The sequence below is a fragment of the Saccopteryx bilineata genome, chromosome 3 (genome assembly GCF_036850765.1).
Source record: "Saccopteryx bilineata isolate mSacBil1 chromosome 3, mSacBil1_pri_phased_curated, whole genome shotgun sequence".
In the NCBI taxonomy this organism is placed as follows: domain Eukaryota; kingdom Metazoa; phylum Chordata; class Mammalia; order Chiroptera; family Emballonuridae; genus Saccopteryx; species Saccopteryx bilineata.
The window spans coordinates 41,127,199-41,139,666 of record NC_089492.1 but is presented as its reverse complement, the minus strand read 5'-3'; the positions used below and the strand labels follow the sequence as shown (position 1 = coordinate 41,139,666).

Here is a 12,468-nt window from a genome sequence, read left to right as displayed (position 1 = left end):
GCAACACACACAGGGAAAACACTTCCATTTTGCTTAGGGCTACCAAAGCCACCCACACATTCTACAGTTCCACAATTGGGAGAATCTTCTCTGGTTTCTCCTAGAATCAAAGGCCCCACCAGTCTCAGCAGAGCTCATAAAAGCTCCTCAGCTCTGGTTCCCCATCTGCACACCTTCTCTCTCTCTGTGCATGGTTTCTTCTTCAGCACTCTGCATTCTCTCTGCTGTCACTCTGCAAGCATGGCTTCTCTCTCTGTTCTCCTCCTTCTCTCTGCTCTTTTCAAAACTTTCTGGCTTTACACCTGATCAGGCAGTGGCACAGTGGATAGAGTATCGGACTGGGATGTGGAGGACCCAGGTTCAAGATTCCAAGGTCGCTAGCTTAAGCGCGGGTTCGTCTGGTTTGAGCAAAGCTCACCAGCTTGGACCCAAGGTTGCTGGCTTGAGTAAGGGGTTACTCAGTCTGCTGTAGCCCCACGGTCAAGGCACATATGAGAAAGCAATCAATAAACAACTAAGGTGTTGCAACGAAAAACTGATGATTGATGCTTCTCATCTCTCTGCATTCCTGTCTGTCCCTATCTATCCCTCTCTCTGACTCTCTCTCTGTTTCTGTAAAAAAACAACAACAACAACAACAACTTTCTGGCTTTAAAACATCTCCTCCAGCAAACATTAGCAAAACAATGTTCCTTCCTAAGCAGGAAGGTAATTTGCAGTTTCACAGACTCACATATACCTGGCACTGCCCAGCCCTCAATGCAAACTATAAGTGAGCAAACATAAAAATTATATTTTACAAACTTATTTAACCAACAAATATATAAAAGTCTTTTGAGTTTAGCCTATTTTAGTTATAATGTTTTCTTTGCTTTATACCCTCACTGGCAGTAATTGGCAGTTATCTTTTTTAAAAAGCTTATCTAATATGTATGCAGTAATGTCTCATTGTGGTTTTTGTAAGGTGGTCAGCAATGGGGGAAGGTCATGTGAGGAACCCAGACCCGGGAACTTTGGCTAGAACGCCCACACCCAGGTACACACCAAAAGAAACTTCCCCCGAGTCCCTTGGAAAAGAGCTATTGTCTGTCACCCAATGAAATTTCGCCATGTCATATTAGCTCAACAACCCTAACGACCCTTTAAATTTCCCCCACATGGTTTTCTCCATGTGGTTTTCCTGACTTCCATCTCCTGGGCCAGTGAATCTCATCCGAGGAGCGCTGTACTCAATAAAGCTTTTGCTTATCCACACTTGGTGGCTACGCCCCTTTCTTCTTCCTCGGCGGGAAAAATACCTTACTGTTTTAATATGCATTTCCCTAATAACTAATGATATTAGACATTTCTTTTTATGTACTGTTTCTTCCATGTATCTTCTTTGGTAAAATATCTTGTTCAAATCTCTCTCCAATTACTTTCTTTTTATTTATTTATTTAGGTTTTAATTTTTTTCTAGTTTATTAATATATACATATAAATTTTTAGGTATAATTTTAAAGTATAAAACATAATGATTTGATATACTGTATGTATAAACTGCTAATGATCACCACAATAAGTCTAGTTACCATCCCTCACATCACATAGTTGCATTTGTTTTCTTTTCTTTTCTTAAAGGTAACTAAACTGTCAGAGAAGAGCTATCATTATGATTTTATTCAAATGATAATGAAAGAGGATGGGGGAAGACTTGAGAGGCCCACTTGACCAGGAATAAACTAGAATGAATGTCATCCCAACACTCAATTTCCCCTTGTGATTTAAAGAAAGGTATTTTTCATCTAGTACCTGGCATTCTTCATGGGAGGATTGTGGGGCTTGTTATAACACCAACAGGACATTTTGGCAGTGCTTTAACAGGAGACTTTCCTTCAGGCAGAGGATGTGCTCACTGCTCAGGACCGCCATGAGAGTTCCAGGTTTCCCACCTCATTGTCTTTCCAGATGACTATGATGCAGGCAAGGATAGGGCTGGTGCCATGGAGGCAGGTGTAAGATGCTCTCAATTGCTTTTCCTTGTCCATATACTGCCCTCTGAGAGGCCCTGGTGGCTCTGCCCACTTCTGTATATTATTTTCTTCTGCTAGTTTCATCACTGTCCTCTTCATCCTTGAGTCCACCTCCTTGAAATGACCTGCGACTCCAGCTGGCTGGCACACTCTGCAGCCCACTCCATTTTTGGCTATAACTTAGGTGACTTGGCAAGCCCAGCCTTTTGTGCCACTCCTTATTCTGAGATGTCTACCATCTTCACCACAGCTTCTGCCTTCTTGATTTGCTCCAATTTCTTCAGTATCCTCAGTTTTTTTTTCCTGGCAATAGCCTATGGCACTTTCCTGATGGAATGCAAACTATTTTCTCACCTGCATTTCCAGTAATGATCTACTTCCCTCTTGTCAATAGACAATTGTTGTATCCTGTGCTTCTTTTCCTCCTGCACAAACCACTTTGTAAACTACCTCCTCATTCTCATTAAATGTCTACTAGCTGATGGAATTATCTGTGATGTCTTTCTTGGCCATTTTGAAAGAGGAAATAATAGCACCTAAGACAAGGCCTTAGGGTCCAGTATCTGATGTTTCTCTGGGTCCTCAATAGGCACTATGATATATTAAACTCATCACTATCTGATTTAGGCCCAGAGCTTCACTTCTTACCATGGCCTGGTTCCAAGCTTTTTCCATCCTCACTGCTGCTGCTATCATGCTCTTAATCCTTTAAAGCAGGGTCCCCAAACTATGGCCTGTGGGCCACATGTGGCCCCCTGAGGCCATTTATCCGCCCCTGCTGCACTTCCAGAAGAGGCACCTCTTTCATTGGTGATCAGTGAGAGGAGCATAGTTCCTATTGAAATGCTGGTCAGTTTGTTGATTTAAATTTACTTCTTCTTTATTTTAAATATTGTATTTGTTCCTGTTTTGTTTTTTTTACTTTAAGATATGTGTAGTGTGCATAAGGATTTGTTCATAGTTTTTTTTATAGTCTGGCCCTCCATCGGTCTGAGGGACAGTGAACTGGCCCCCTGTGTAAAAAGTTTGAGGACCCCTGCTTTAAAGTCTAAAGTTTAGACTTATCCCTTCTGGCTTCTGCCAGCTCTTCTGGATCCAGACACTATCCAAAGATGCATCATAATCCTCCTCAACATCTGACACATAGAGGTCATTTCTTGGCAGATAGGACAGAAATATGTCTGAAGCACCATATCCCCTTGTTAATCCTCTCACAACTGGTGACCTCAGATAGTGTACAGGAAAACATGCCAGTCTACCTCTCAACTGCAATGGAAATCTCATGAAGATTTATCCTCAGCTCATCATGCTCCTGCTGCTTTTTCTGCTCATGCAGAAACTTTTTTTTCTTCCTCTTTAATTCTTTCACCTCCTGGGTCTTTGTCTCTGCCAGGGTTTCATTGTTCCTCCTTCTTACAGAGCTGCCCTAGGGTCCCAACTTTTGAACTTCTCTTCATCACCTTCTTCCTCTTCTCTCTTCTTCTCCTTAGTTCACACTAATATCAAGAGCTTATGCTTGCTCTTTCTGCTTCTTGGCCACATATTGAGGATGTTTCATTCTCCAATTCAATAGAGACCTCAGCTCCTTTCATCCTAGCACATTGATATTATGACAACACATCTGTATGTCCTGAGTGTTAGTTGCATGCTGTGCCAATTCTTCATCATCTGGTGAGATTTTGATGCTTTGGAGAGAAAGTCAATAGAGTTGACAGCTCAGAGAAAGTCAGTGACTGAAGTATAATGATAGACAGTGTGGTTGCCTTCAGCATAGCCTTCAGCCTTTGGTTCTTTAGTCACCAACTAACAGTCTTGGTTTGAACAAGGAAGTTGACCTCCTTGAAAGCAAATTTGGGTTCAAAGAATTTATCGTCAATCTTCTCAGGATATAGGAATCCCTGGCTGACTGCAAAGATGTTTGCAAGTTCATGGAGAGAGGCTTGGGACTTGGTGGCCTGGATATGGTGGAAAAGGTACTTGAAGAACCATAGTTGTCTGATAGTCACAGGAGCAGAAAACCTTTGTGATATAGCAACCCCTATGGGCTAGAAAATCACAAACCAAAAGCAGAGCCATCAGTGTCAAATGGGTTTGTGAGTAAAAATCATGTATCCAATTGGTTCCGACTTTGAGGACTCCAATATCAATTTTTCAGGTCTTCAGCTTCTTCCTCAAGGCCTGCCTACAGTATTGTGTAGTGATGTCCTCTAAAATGTCACCAAATTGAGAAGAAGTCTCATTGGAAACAAGTCCACCCCCCATAAAACTTGACACAAGTTTAAGCTTAGCAGCCACCTACAGCTATGCCCCTGGCACAGCACACAGGTTTAAGAAGGCTGGGATTTCTGCAGGAACTGAAAGCAACTTGAAAGCAGAGCAGAATGATAACTGATATCTTTCACCAAGTGGTAGAACTTGTCCTGGTGATTCTTCTGTCTGCCTTTTTCCTCCTATGGTAAAACTGGGTAGTGTCACTCAATTTCCACTTCTACTTGTGCCACTTGATTCTTCAGTTTCAAGTTTTCCTCCATTTGGAACATGGCCTCATAAAATCTTCTTTACTACTCTGTCATCAAGACTTATAAGTTAGAAATTGGGATCAAGAGAGTAGATTACTTAAATTAAAACCGTTTCTGGAGTGCAGCAGTTAGGAGTTCTGTTCCCCCATCATCCCCTTCCAAAGCTCCAGACCTCTTGTAAACCCCTCCTATCTTGTTATTTATTGTCACTTTGCATACCTCACAACTTTGTTTTCCTGTGATGAGAAACTTTAAGATCTATTCTCTTAACAACTTTCAAATATACAAGAGTACTGTTTACAGTCACCATGTTGTACATTACCTCTTCAGAACTCGCTTTCTTCTGTGTTAATACTTTTTGATTGCTGTCACCTAATTTCTCCCATCCTCACTCTTGCCTCTGAAAATCACCAATCTCTTCTATTTCTATGAGTTTTATTTTAGATTCACATATGATATTATACAGTATTTATCTCTTTTTGTATGACTTATTTTACTTATATAATACCCTAGAAATGTATCCATATTGATGCAAATGGCAGGATATTTTTTATGGTTCAATATTTTATTATGTATATGTACCACATTTTTGTAATTATTCATCCCTGATGAGCAGTTAGGTTGTTTCCATGACTTGGCTTTTGTAAATAATGCTACAATGAACATGGTGGTGTAGATATCTCTTTGGGATAATGATTTTATTTCCTTTGAATAAGTATCAGAAATAAAATTTCTGGATCATGTGGTAGTTCTTTTTTCCCCATTTTTTAAAGGAAACTCTATAATATTTTCCATGGAAGTACCAATTTATATTCCTACCAATAATATACAAAGTTTCCCTTTTCTCCACATTCTCACCATCACTTATGTCTTATCTTTTTGATAGTAGCCATTCTTAAAGGTCTGAGGTGATACTCATTGTGGTTTTGATTTTCATTTTCCTGTTTAATGATACTAATTTTTTAATGTACCTACTGGCCATTTGAATATTCTTTAGAAACATGTATATTTAGGGTTTTTTTTTCATTTTTCATTAAATGATTATTATTGTTTGCTGTTGAGTTGTTGAGTTCCTTATATATATTGGATGTTAACCCCTATGAGGTGTGTGGTTTGCAAATATTTTCTCCCATTCTGTAGCTTGCTTTTTCATTTTCTTGATTATTTCTTTTGCTATACACAAGCTTTTTAGTGTAATGCAGTCTCACCTATTTCTTTTTTTAATTTGTTGCTTATGTTTTAGGTGCCAAATCCAAAGAACCATTGTCAAGACCCATGTCAAGAAGCTTTTTGCCTACATTTTCTTGGGGTTTTATGGTTTCAGGTATTACATCCAAGTCTTTAATCTATTTAGAGTTATTTTTTGCAAGTGGTATAAAATAGAGGTCAACTCAATAAAATCAGAATGGAAGGAAAATACCTCAACATAAAAAGGCTAGATACGACAAACCATCAGCTAATACAATACTAACGTGAAAAAAATGAAGGCATTTTCTCTAAAATCAAGAATAAGAAAAGGCGGCCCACACCACTCTTATTCAACATAATTCTGCAAGCTATAGCCGGAGAAATCAGGCAAGAGAAAAAAATAAAGGGCATCCATATTGGGAAAGAAGAAGTAAAGGTATTACCTTTTGTGGAAGACATAATCTTGTATATAGAAAACTCCAAAGGCTTCACTAAAAAATGACTGGAAACAATAAACCAATACAATAATGTAGCAGGATACAAAATCAATATAGAAAAATCTGTTGCTTTCCTATATGCTAATGATGAAACTTCTGAAAAAAATTCCTTTTACAATTGCAACAACAAAATTAAATACCTGAAATAAATTCAACAAAGGATGTGAAGGATCTATATCCTGAAAACTATAAAACATTATTGAAAGAAATTGAAAAAGATAAAATGAAATAGATAAACATTTTATATTTATAGATTAGAAGACTCAACATAGTTAAAATGACCATTCTACCCAGAGCAATATACAAATTTAATGCAACCACATCTAAACCCCAATGTCACTTTTTATAGAAATAGAACAAAAAAATTATCATGTTTGTATGGAACCATAAAAAGCCCCAAATAGCCAAAGCAATCCTGAGGAAAAGGAATGAAGCTAAACATATCACTTTACCTGACATCAAATTATACTGTAGAGCCTTTATAATCAAAACAGCATGGTATTGACAGAAAAAGAGACACACAGACAAATGGAACAGAATGAATAGCCCAAAAATAAAACCATATATATATGAAAAAATAATCTTTGACAAAGGATCCAAAAACAAACAATGAAGAAAAGAAAGCCTCTTCAACAAATGGTGCTGGGGAAATTGGAAAGACACATGCAAAAGAATGAAACTTGACTACAGTTTGTCCCCATGAACAAAATTTTATTCAAATCAGATCAAAGACCTACATAGAATATCTGAAACAATAAAAATTACATAGAAGAAAACATAGGTACTAAACTCATGGACTTTGGCCATGGAGAACAAATTTATAAATTTGACACCAAAGGCAAGGGAAGTAAAGGCAAAAATAAATAAATGGGACTCTATCAAACTAAAAGGCTTCTGCACAGCAATATAAACTGACAACAAAACAGATAGGCAGCCAATTAAATGGAAAATGACGTTTACAAACAGCAGCTATAATAAGGGTTTAATATCCAAAATATATAAAAAAAAACTCACAAAGCTCAGCAACAAAGAAAGAAACAATTTTATTAAAAAATGAGAAGAGGACTTCAACAGACACTTCTCCCAAAAGAAAAGGGCCAACAGATATATGAAAAGATGCTCATTTTTACTAGCTATTTGAGAAATGCAAATCAGAACTACAATGAGATACCACCTCACACCTGTTTAATTGGCTATTGTTAACAAGACATGTAATAATAAGTGTTGGAGAGGCTGTGGAGAAAAAGAAACCCTCATTTGCTGTTAGTGGGAATGCAAATTAGTACAACCATTATGGAAAAAGGGATGGTGATCCTTAAAAAATTAAGAATAAAACTACCATATGACCCATCAATCCCTCTACTGAGTATCTACCCTCAAAACTCAAAAACATTGGTATGTAAAAACACATGCACCTCCATGTTCATTACAGCATTATTTACAGTGTCCAAGACATGGAAACCAAAGTGCCTCTTTTTTCTTTATTAGTTTTACTAGAGTAACATCAATAAATCAGGGTACAAATGTTCAAAGAAAACATGTCCATGTTATCTTGTCAGTCAATTATGTTGCATACCCATCACCCAAAGTCAGATTGTCCTCTGTCGCCTTCTATCTAGTTTTCTTTGTGCCCCTCCCCCTCCCCCTTTTCCTCTCCCTCCCCCCGCCCCATAACCACCACACCCTTATCAATGTCTCTTACTCTCATTTTTATGCCGCACCTACGTATGGAATAATGCAGTTCTTTGTTTTTTTCTGATTTACTTATTTCACTTTGTATAATGTTATCAGGATCCCACCATTTTGTTCTAAATGATCGGATGTCATCATTTCTTATGGCTGAGTAGTATTCCATAATGTATATGTGCCACATCTTCTTTATCCAGTCTTCTATTGAAAGGCATTTTGGTTGTTTCCATGTCTTGGCCACTGTGAACAATGTTGCAATGAACATGGAGCTGCATGTGTCTTTACGTATCAATGTTTCTGAGTTTTGGGGGTATATACACAGTAGAGGCATTGCTGGGTCATAAGGTAGTTCTATTTGCAGTTTTTTGAGGAACCACCATACTTTCTTCCATAATGGTTGTACTACTTTACATTCCCACCAACAGTGAATGAGGATTCCTTTTTCTCCACAGCCTCTCCAACATTTGCTATTACCTGTCTTGTTGATAATAGCTAATCTAACAGGTGTGAGGTGGTATCTCATTGCAGTTTTGATTTGCATTTCTTTAATAACTAATGAAGATGAGCATCTTTTCATATATCTGTTGGCCATTTGTATTTCTTCCTGAGAGAAGTGTCTGTTCATGTCCTCTTCCCATTTTTTTATTGGATTCTTTGTTTGTTTGTCATTGAGTTTTATGAGTTCTTTGTATATTTTGGATATTAGGCCCTTATCTGAGCTGTTGTTTGAAAATATCATTTCCCATTTAGTTGGCTGTCTGTTTATTTTGTTGTCAGTTTCTCTTGCTGTGCATAAACTTCTTATTCTGATGTAGCCCCATTCATTTATCTTTGACTTCCCTTCCCTTGCCTTTAGAGTCAAATTCATAAAATGTTCTTTAAAACCAAGGTCCATGAGTTTAGAACCTATGTTTTCTTCTATGTACTTTATTGTTTCAGGTCTTATATTTAGGTCGTTGATCCATTTTGAATTAATTTTAGTACAAGGGGACAAACTGTAGTAGAGTTTCATTCTTTTGCATGTGGCTTTCCAGTTTTCCCAGCACCATTTATTGAAGAGGCTTCCTTTTCTCCATTGTGTGTGTTGGCCCCTTTATCAAAAATTATTTGATCATATATATGTGGTTTTATGTGTGGACTTTCTATTCTGTTCCATTGGTCTGTGTCTCTTTTTCTGCCAATACCATGCTGTTTTGATTGTTGTGGCTCTATAATATAGTTTGAAGTCAGGTATTGTAATGCCTCCAGCTTCATTCTTTTTCTTTAGGATTGCTTTGCCTATTCGGGTTTTTTTATAGTTCCATATAAATCTGATGATTTTTTGCTCTATTTCTTTAAAAAATGTCATTGGAATTTTGATGGAAATTGCATTAAATTTGTATATCGCTTTGGATAATATGGCCATTTTAATTATATTTATTCTTCTTATCCAAGAACAAGGAATATTCTTCCATCTCATTGTATCTTTTTCAATTTCCCTTAACAATGGTTTGTAGTTTTCATTATATAAGTCCTTTACATTCTTTGTTATGTTTATTCCTAGATATTTTAATTTTTTTGTTGCAATCATGAAGGGGATTATTTTTTTGAGTTCGTTCTCAAATGTTTCATTGTTGGCATATAGAAAGGACTTTTGAATGTTAATTTTGTATCCTGTGACCTTACTGTATTGGCTTATTGTTTCTAGTAGTCTTTTTGTAGATTCTTTGGGGTTTTCGATGTATAGAATCATATCATCTGATAAAAATGATACCTTTACTTCTTCTTTTCTGATATGGATGCCTTTTATTTCTTTGTCTTGTCTGATTGCTCTGGCTAGAGCCTCTAGCACCACATTAAATAAGAGTGGAGAGTGTGGACAATCCTGTCTTGTTCCTGATTTAAGGGGGAAAGCCTTCAGTTTTGTGCCATTTAATATGATGTTAGCTGATGGTTTATCATATATGGCCTTTATCATGTTGAGATATTTTCCTTCTATAGCCATTTTGTTAAGAGTCTTACACATAAAATTGTGTTGTATTTTATCGAATGCCTTTTCTGCATCTATTGATAAAATCATGTGGTTTTTGTTTTTTGTTTTGTTGATATGGTGTATTACGTTAACCATTTTACATATGTTGATCTGTCCTTGAGATTCTGGGATGAATCCCACTTGATCATGATGTATTATTTTTTTTAATATGTTGTTGTATTCAATTGGCTTGTATTTTGTTTATTTGTATTCATTAGAGATATTGGTCTGTAGTTTTCTTTTTTTGTGCTGTCCTAGCCCGGTTTCGGTATGAGGGTTATGTTGGCCTCATAAAATGTGTTTGGAAGTATTGCTTCTTCTTCAATTTTTTTGGAAGACTTTGAGTAGAATAGGAACCAAGTCTTCTTTGAATGATTGATAGAATTTGCTAGTATAACCGTCTGGGTCTGGACTTTTATTTTGGGGGAGGTTTTTAATAGTTTTTTCTATTTCTTCCCTACTAATTGGTCTGTTTAGGCTTTCTGTTTCTTCTTGACTCAGTCTAGGAAAGTTGTATTGTTCGAGAAATTTATCCATTTCTTCTAGATTGTTGAGTTTAGTGCCATAAAGTTTTTCAAAGTATTCTACAATAATTCTTTGTATATCTATGATGCCTGTGGTGATTTCTCCTCTTTCATTTTGAATTTTGTTTATATGAGTTCTTTCTCTTTTTTCCTTGGTAAGTCTTGCCAAGGGTTTGTCAATTTTGTTGATCTTTTCAAAGAACCAGCTCCTTGTTCTATTAATGTTTTCTATAGTGTTTCTGTTCTCTATTTCATTTATTTCTGCTCTGATTTTTATTATCTCCTTTCTTCGGCTGGTTTTGGGTTGTCTTTGTTCTATTTTCTTCAGTTCCTTAAGGTGTGAAGTTAAGTGGTTCACCTGGGCTCTCTTTTTTTGTTCTTATAGTCCTGAAGTGATATGAACTTCCCTCTTATCACTGCTTTTGCTGCATCCCATAGATTCTGGTATGTCATATTGTCATTTTCATTTGTCTGTATGTATCTTTGGATCTCTGTGCTTATTTCTTCTTTGACCCATTCATTTTTTAAAAGTATGTTGTTTAGTTTCCACATTTTTGTGGGGTTTTTTTCTTCTTTTTTGCAGTTGAATTCTAGTTTCAAGGCTTTATGATCAGAAAATATGCTTGGTACAACTTCGATTTTTCTGAATTTGCTGATGTTGTTTTTGTGGCCCAACATATGATCAATTCTTGAGAATGATCTATGTACACTGGAGAAAAATGTATACTCTGTCACTTTGGGATGAAATCTCCTTTAGATGTTTATCATATCCAGGTGCTCTAGTGTTTTGCTTAAGGCCATTATATCTGTATTGATTCTCTGTTTGGATGACCGATCTAGAGCCGTCAGCGGTGTATTGAGGTCTCCAAGTATGATTGTATTTTTGTTAGTTTTTGTTTTAAGGTCAATAAGTAGCTGTCTTATATATTTTGGTGCTCCTTGGTTTGGTGCATATATATTAAGAATTGTTATGTCTTCTTGATTCAGCATCCCCTTAATCATTATGAAATGACCATTTTTGTTTCTGAGTACTTTTGCTGTCTTGTAGTCAGCATTATCAGATATGAGTATTGCTACGCCTGCTTTTTTTTGGATGGTATTTGCTTGGAGTATTGTTTTCCAGGCTTTCACTTTGAATTTGTTTTTATCCTTGTTGCTTAGATGACTTTCTTGTAGGGAGCATACAGTTGTATTTTCTTTTTTAATCCATTCTGCTACTCTGTGCCTTTTTATTGGTGAGTTTAATCTGTTTATATTTAGTGTAAATATTGACACTTGTGAGTTCCCTATTGCCATTTTATACATTGCTTTCTGTTAATTTTGTGTCTTATTTGATTCTTCTCTTTTGTTTTTCTATCTTTTGTTTTTGTTTGGTTGTATTCCATACATCTTTCTTCTGTTGCTATCTTTTTTTAAATTATGTGCTTCTGTGATGGTTTTTTCAATGGTGGTTACCATTAAGTAATGAAAAGGATTCCTACCCTGTTCATTGTAGTGCACTATCTTGTGAGTACTTTTGCACTCCATCGTCCTTTGCGACTGTTAATCTCCGTCCTCTCTGCCTCCCTTTTTTTTTGTTGTCACAGTTTAAATTAGTTTTATTGTGTTCTTGGTAGAGCTTTTACTTGTGGTTTTGTTTTGTTTTGTTCTTTATATCTGGTTGGAAAATCCCCTTTAGTAATTTTTGGAGTGGGGGTTTTCTGATGATAAATTCCCTCATCTTTTCTGTATCTGTGAATGCTTTTATTTCTCCTTCATATTTGAAGGATAGCTTTGATGGGTATAGTATTCGTGGCTGAAAATTCCTCTCTTTCAGGACTTTATTTTTTTTATTTTTATTTTTTATGGTGATGGAAAACAATTTTATTTTATTTTTTTTTATTTTATTTTTTTTTATAATTTTATTTTTTTAATGGGGTGACATCAATAAATCAGGATACATATATTCAAAGATAACAAGTCCAGGTTATCTTGTCGTTCAATTATGTTGCATACCCACCACCCAAAGTCAGATTGTCCTCTGTCACC

The 12,468-nt window shown here is 36.3% G+C and overlaps 2 pseudogenes; both read right to left on the bottom strand.

Moving 5' to 3' along the window:
* Window positions 1–1,898: 1,898 nt before the first annotated feature.
* LOC136329758 (pre-rRNA 2'-O-ribose RNA methyltransferase FTSJ3 pseudogene) lies at window positions 1,899–2,998 on the bottom strand (annotated as a pseudogene).
* Window positions 2,999–3,060: 62 nt separating this feature from the next.
* On the bottom strand, window positions 3,061–4,552 carry LOC136329757 (pre-rRNA 2'-O-ribose RNA methyltransferase FTSJ3 pseudogene; annotated as a pseudogene).
* Window positions 4,553–12,468: the final 7,916 nt, after the last annotated feature.